Source organism: Furipterus horrens, unplaced genomic scaffold, assembly GCF_987537825.1.
Source record: "Furipterus horrens unplaced genomic scaffold, mFurHor1.1.pri manual_scaffold_3, whole genome shotgun sequence".
In the NCBI taxonomy this organism is placed as follows: Eukaryota; Metazoa; Chordata; class Mammalia; order Chiroptera; family Furipteridae; genus Furipterus; species Furipterus horrens.
The window spans coordinates 97366573-97373370 of record NW_028327173.1 but is presented as its reverse complement, the minus strand read 5'-3'; positions in this window follow the sequence as shown (position 1 = coordinate 97373370).

Genomic DNA, 6798 nt, shown 5'->3' with positions numbered 1-6798 from the left:
TTCTACATTCAATCTTTTCCTAAGAGAAAGAACAAATTATTCATCTGTTATTTTCTTTTCCACTGAATATAGACACTTAACAGTATTTGTTTGGTGGATAAAATTAAAAGTTATGCTAATAGTGGAAAAGCAGCTCTGCATATCAGAGGAATTTGTTTATAAAGGGACATTGCCAAAAACTTTGAATCCACTACTTGACCTCTATTTAATATTTCTCTGATCTGCTAGGGGACGCATTTGGGGCTCTAAATACCTACTTGGAAAATGTTGGGCACAGTACAACTCTCTTTTCATGAGATTTACAATAGACTGTCAACACCATCTTATAATTGAATCACCTTGAAATCAGCAGAGCAATATAGATATCACCAATAAAGCTCATGTACAAACCAGCAAGAGGAGGAAAAAAAGAGCAAGAAAACTTGTTTGCTTTCCTCCATTTAATGCATAATCAAGGGAAAGTCAAATACGCCAAACTAAGGAGAAATACAAGACACATATTTTTCTAAATTCATTTAAGAGTAAAAGAAAATGTTATTGCAAGGCATTAGTTCTCTGTTTTAAAATATCCAAAGACAAACTAAAATGGGCAAAACATCATGATCTGAGACCATTCCAGAAAAAACAGTTGGCATTGATGACGGTGATGTTTACTAGAAAACTAACCTACTTCCAGCAGACAGTAGACAATGTGACTGGTATTAAACAAAATATGTGACTGTGTTTGCCCTGATGTGAAAAGGGCGGAGCCCTGTCTGTTTCCCTATTATGTGAAACCCCTGCCCAACTCCTCCCAAAACATTTTCCCAGTGACATGTTTGCCTGCTTTTGGACTGGTTCCTTACTAAAACAAATACACCTAACAAAAAATCTTTGGTTGCAAGTACTCATAAAGGCAAACAATGAAAAGTAGGATGGGGTGTTTCTTAAGATGGCACCAGGGACTCTGTAGAATTAGCACACACAAAAGCAAAACAGTTTTGCCTTGATGGCTGGGCCAGTTCCCAGAAGTAAGGACTTTTAGCAGCTTGCTCTTTCCTAGCAAGTAACTAATTTTTCCCCTTTTGGGCAGTGAGTGGTCCTCTTCCTAATAAGTCACAATGTGTGTATATATATGCTGTCTACATTAGAAGAGAGAGAAGTATAAAAACAAACTATTATTACAAGCACACTCACAAATAAGAAGAGAATGTCTCCTAAGCTGACACCAACACCTTATAAAAGTGTCATTTAACCTTATCTAATCTGGAGCCTGTTTCATCATTGGCATATCCCATAATGTAAACCTTTGTGTTAGAGGAAGAAGGAGAACCAGGGATGGGTGGGCGGTGGCCAGCCTCCCCTTCATTCACCTCTGGGACTTTCTGCTGCAGGGCAGTCAATGCAGACTCGTCCTCCCAGGGACAGTGGGTGAGAAAATGATGGATGAGCCAGGGTACGGTGAAGGCAAAAATGGCTAAGAGAATCGTTTCCTTTTCCCATCTGTTCAGGAAGGACGTCAGCGAGATAGACTAAACACAGGCCCTGGGTCCGTATTACGTGTGTGCGCCTGTGTGAACACAACAGCCCAACCTTTAAAAGAACCTTGCTTCGCATGCTGCGGGGACAGACAAAGGCAGACCAGACGCCCACAATGGCTGGTCTTGAAGAGAAGCAGGACAGTCCTAGACTGTCGCCACAGCTAAAGGGGGGAGGGGGAGTCGGGGCAGCCCTGGGGGAGTCTGGCCTGTGGAGCCCACTGCCTGCTGTGGCTGCCAGCTGAGGAGACCCAATGGCCAGGGCTGGGCATACCTGATTCTCCCTGGAAAGAGGTGGGAAATCTTGGTACAGAGGATCCCCTGGGTATCACTAGGGGTCCAAGACATGACATTATGCTGTCCCCTGGGAGAGCAGAGCCCCTTGGGCCAGAGAGGCAGTTCCCCCCACCCTTGTGACTTACCTCCAGGGCTGGCTGAGGTCTTAGGTCTGCCTCTGGCTCTGTACCCTGGCGACTTTCTTCCTATTTCACTACTGAACTTTAGATCAATCTTCCAGGCTCAGACCAAGAACAAGATGAGCAAGGGAGGGATTCCTAGAAAGGGGAAAAAAGCCCCGCTCCTCTCCGTGCCTCCCACTCCCCCCATAAGACACATGGCCTCACTGCCTTATACACTAGGGCCTTGGTGGGACTGCAGGCTGAGGAGCAGGGTGACTTGCTGAGAGAAGGCTGGGCTAGAAGTGAGAGACCTCAGACCAGCTCTCTTCAGTGAGTTTCAGTTCCTCTCTCTGTGTGACAAGCATGAGCTCCATGACTGCAGAACAACTCCCTCACAGGGTCCTGAAGGTGAGCCAACCCTGAAACCCAACTCTTGCTTACCAGTCCCTCCCCCAGGAGAAGACAGTGGAAATGTTCGTGTTTTCTTGCGGCACCCTAAGCTTTCTTAGCCTGCAAGGCCCTGTCTGTCTAGATGCTCTGAAAGCAGGGGCAGGGGCTGAGGATAGGAGCAGGTCCAAGCATGGGGGTAGTGGGCAGGAGAGAGCATCTCTACTGGCTGTATTTCATGGAGAATCTTCCTTGGACAACTCAATGGGAAGGAAAACCCAGGAGAGGAGTCATCAGATGGCATTCAAGATGAGAGCAAAAGCGTCAGCCAGCAGGACCTCTATTAACTTATATAGAAATTATTTTGCCCATATATATAGCATTTTCCTGTACATGTACTTACATCCTTTCCCCCTCATATCACTACTGTGAGCATCTCTAGAACACATGTGTGCTAATATACCAGCCCAGTGCAAGTATATATTTGCACTCATACAAATAAATCCAAGCATTGATGTAAGTGACTATTAGTATTTACCTTCTCAAAGATGTCCAGCAAAGGGTATGCTGTTATATATCCAGCTGTTAGAATAATGTTGAACATAGACAGCTTCCATACATTTAAAAAATATATATATATTTTTTAAATAATTTATTTAATTGTTGGTTTGTTTATTTATTTATTTTTAGAGAGAGGGGAAAGGAGAGAAACATCACTGTGTCGTTGCCTCTCACTCGCGTCCCCATGACGTGCAACCTTGTCATGTGCCCTGACTGGGAATCGAACCAGCGACACTTGGCTCTCAGGCCAACACTCAATCCACTGAGCCACAGCAGCCAGGTCACACATTTTTTGATTAAATGAATTAGTCAATGCATCATTGATCTGAAATAGAGATGAGACCAGTGATGATGCTTAATAGTTTAATTTTTCATTCTCTTAATGGCACATAAATGATCCACTGTGACACAGCAAAGTAAAATTGTGAGGGCTGTGTAATCTTGGGCAGGTTATTTATTTTCTTAAAACTACAATTTCCTCTTACATAAGATGCATATAATAGTATCCACATTAGGGACTTTGTGAGGATTAAAGAAAATGATTACTGAAAGCACTTGACAGAATGACAACATAAGTGCTCTGTGCATCTTATTATTGTTTAAGGGTCTGTGGTTAAGACCAGAGAAATGTCCTATCAAACATTCACCCTTGGTGAGTATTCACACTCTGCCCCAAACCAAGTGTCTGCTAGAGCAGCCAAGCTTTGGGAAGAACAAAGAGCTGTGCCATTTGTTGAGTGGAGAGATTTTCTAATTCCAGCGGGAGTCTCTGTAACCCAAGCAAAAGGGGACCTCAATAAAAGTCAATTCTGGGTTGCCCTTAATTTATAATTTAATACTACAGAGCACATGCCTTTTTTCCTTTCATATACTTATTTCTATTTAATATTCTGTGGAAATTTGCCTCTCTATTTGCCATAGTTTATCTTTTCTTATATTTTAGCTTCCAAACTAAATAGCACTAATCCCAATGCATACCTCTATGCAGGCCAATGTCTAGCCTTGTGTCTGTGTCTACAGTGTATGTAAATATTGGCAAGCCTCTCCATGAGGGTAAAGCCACAGTGCGCACTGTTGGTGTTGTCCTAGGGTGTCGCTGGGGTGTGTAAATGAGTGTGGGGATGTGAGACTGCACTAGCAGCCACCATCACTGCCACTCAATAGTCCTGTTCTCTAAACCGGTTCTTTGGGAGTTCAGTTTTTCATAATTAAGACTAAGGAGTGGTTAAAACACAGAAGTACATTTTCCTGGAAACCAGCAGTCTTCATTTGCAACTTTTATTGGCAATCCTGGCTGCCAGTAAATACATTCCTTGGCATCTCTCAGAATGTAATTCACTTGATGAAGAGGCCTTGCTTTTTCTGTACTGTGCACATCAATTAAAAAGGGTCGCCTGGAAGGAATGTAGTCAGTGTCTGGCTTTCAGAACCGGTCACCTCCGGCTCCAGGCACGAAAACGTCCCTGGTCTGTGCCTGGGAGCCTGAGATGGTCTCTCCATTGGATTTCACAACCAGACTATTCCCACCTGGACCCTAGATAGGTTGCAGGATGTGAAAACAGGAACTAGTCCCTGCGGGGTCCCACTGCAGCGGCCTGACCTTCCTCAGGGACGTCTTCTTCAGGAGCACTTTTCCCAGGGAAGGCTCTAGAAGGCGCAGGCCTGAGGTGGGCGGAGTACTCCCGCCGAGGTAGAGGCGAACCAAGATGGAGCTGCGGACGGCAGGCGGCGCTCGCAGCTCGAGCAGGGCCCGGCGCCTTTGCCCTGAGCGGCAGTCGGGCTCGGGACCCCAGAGGCCTGGGACTGGGCGAGCACTTGCGCTCCCACCCTGGGGCTGCGGAGCGGCCTCGGGACTTCCCACACACTTTCCCTTCTCTGCTGTGAGCTCGCGGGGCAGAGACAGAAAGCCCGTGGAGGACGGAAGGGGCCTGAACCACCGGGCGACCGCTTCCAGCCGCAGACGCACAGAGGACCAGCCGCCCGCCGGGGAGACCTGTTGCACGGAGCCAGTTTGCTGGCCCTGGCCCTGCCCTGAGTGGCGCAGACAGCTGACTCTTGCGAAGGGCCCCACGGCTGCTCCATACAAGGTCCAGGGTGCGCGAGTGCCCGCGCCTTACGCACACCAGGCCCAGCCTTGCGCCCGCGTTGGGTGATGCCCTGGGGTGTGGTGAGGGACTTCGGAAGGGACATCCCAAGAGCTCAGGTCTCCCGGGCGGGGACGGGTCGTCGAGGCTCTGGCAGGAGACAGGGCTGGCGGCAGCTCCAGCGTGAGGGTCAGCCTCGAGGCGGGGCTGAAATTCGGGGAAGCGCCCGCCACCGGAGGGACACAAGCTCAGCAACCAGCAAGGTGCAGCCGGCCTCACCCCGCCTGCGGTTCCGAACTGCCTGCAGGTCTATCTGCAGATCAAAGCCTTGCTTCTAACACCCATTAGCCAAGGCGTGTCCGTGCGGGAGCGTGCACGGACGCTTCCCCTCTTCAGCCTGGGGAAGGCACATCGGCCCGTCTGTCTTCTGACAGCCCTCGCCCGCCGGCACCAGCAGTCTCTGTTCCGCGCTAGCGGACTCTGCAGCTTGAGCACCGCCGAGCCCGGCGCGGCGCGTGCCCCAAATGAGTCCAAGTTGCGAAGCTGAGAGGCGGCAGGGCCTCTACCTTTCCAGGCCCTGGCTTGCCGCTTCGGCCCCGAGTCAGCTGGGGACCTGGGTGGAAATAAACCGAGGCGCACGGGAGCACACACGCACACAACTAGTCCCCCGCCCCTACCTTTACGAATTGTATGCTTGTACTGGATTGTTAATGAAAGTGACAGTTCGGATCGCCATCTACTTCTGCCTGGACAAAGAAAGCCATCAGTCTTTAGTAGCCAGGTACCAAAGTTAAACATAAACTTCCCGCAAGCCCCCGTGGCCCCTTCTTGCTACTCAACTTGGCTCTGAGCCCCAGAAACACTCCGGGAAACTGGGGTTTTCCTGCAGTAGGGCGACAGGTGGGCCGACCCGAGGGGATAACCATGAGCAGATGTTGGCACATTCTCTCCCGTGTAATTAGTGGGATGGCCCGTGTTAGGGACTTGGGAGATTACATTAATTTATCCCATCTTATAAACTTCCAGGGGAGAGTTGCCCCTATGAGGGCAAGAGTCCAATTAGTTAAATCATATAGACAGGCAACGTGGATCACTTTGTCTTTAAAACATAATCGAAAAACAAACGCTCTTTTAATTTATTGTAGGAATTAGTTTTCTGCGAAGGAGGGGGCTGAATTAGGAGGACTGCCTCTACAGAACCTCTACCCAGAAACCCCCAACTAAAAGAGAAGAAGGAAATCGATCTCCGGAGTGTCGGGGTCACCCAGACCTTTGTTCTCTGCCTCCTTCCTTCGCTGAAAAGTCACACTTATGACAAACTCTACCTGCTGGACTGACTGATAACGAATAACCGTTATTAGCGCCAGGGTATTCTCCCCTACATCTGGGCTTCTGGTCTACGCAAACGAGGCCATATGGAGAACTATGCCACTTCTCTAAATAGCTCAAATAGAACCCACAAACGGAGTGGCCCCCGGTTGTTTGTGATTTCAGCCCAGTAAGACTTTTTAATTCTCATTGTCGGGGTATTTGCCTTAATCTTCAACTTCTACTCTGGCCAGGGAAGAGGGAGATGGTAGACGGCTGTGGAACCCCCACCTTCCGTCATCTTCTGTGCCTGAGGTTCCTGTAATAGCAGATCCTGGGTCAAGCACCCCCCACCCCCAAGCAAGCTCGCTCGGGGAGTCCTAGCCCCGCCACCGGCTGGCTTCCAGGGTACAACTCAGAGCCAAGGGTTTGCATAAGCCGGAACCGCGGGTGGGGAGAGGGTCTGGGCAAGGTGCGGGGGCGATTAGGCTGGCCAAGGCTGGGCGGGAGGCTGGAAAGTTCCCGAGGAGTCTCTGACAGGGA